This window comes from Nematolebias whitei, chromosome 12 (assembly GCF_014905685.2).
Source record: "Nematolebias whitei isolate Nwh7 chromosome 12, NemWhi1, whole genome shotgun sequence".
Lineage (NCBI taxonomy): Eukaryota > Metazoa > Chordata > Actinopteri > Cyprinodontiformes > Rivulidae > Nematolebias > Nematolebias whitei.
This window is the reverse complement of record NC_056509.1, coordinates 47,539,325-47,539,648: the sequence shown is the minus strand read 5'-3', so window position 1 is coordinate 47,539,648 and position 324 is coordinate 47,539,325.

Below are 324 nucleotides of genomic sequence, written 5' to 3'. Positions count from 1 at the left end.
TTAACTAAAGGTTAAATAAAGGTTAAATAAAGGTTAACTAAAGGTTACATAAAGGTTAACTAAATGTTAAATAAAGGTTAAATAAAGGTTAACTAAATGTTAACTAAAGGTTAAATAAAGGTTAAATAAAGGTTAAATAAAGGTTAATTAAAAGTTAACAAAAGGTTAACTAAAGGTTAACTAAAGGTTAAATAAAGGTTAACTAAAGGTTCAATAAAGGTTAAATAAAGGTTTACTAAAGGGTTAACTAAAGGTTAACTAAAAGTTAACTAAAGGATAAATAAAGGTTAACTAAAGGTTCAATAAAGGTTAACTAAAGGTTAA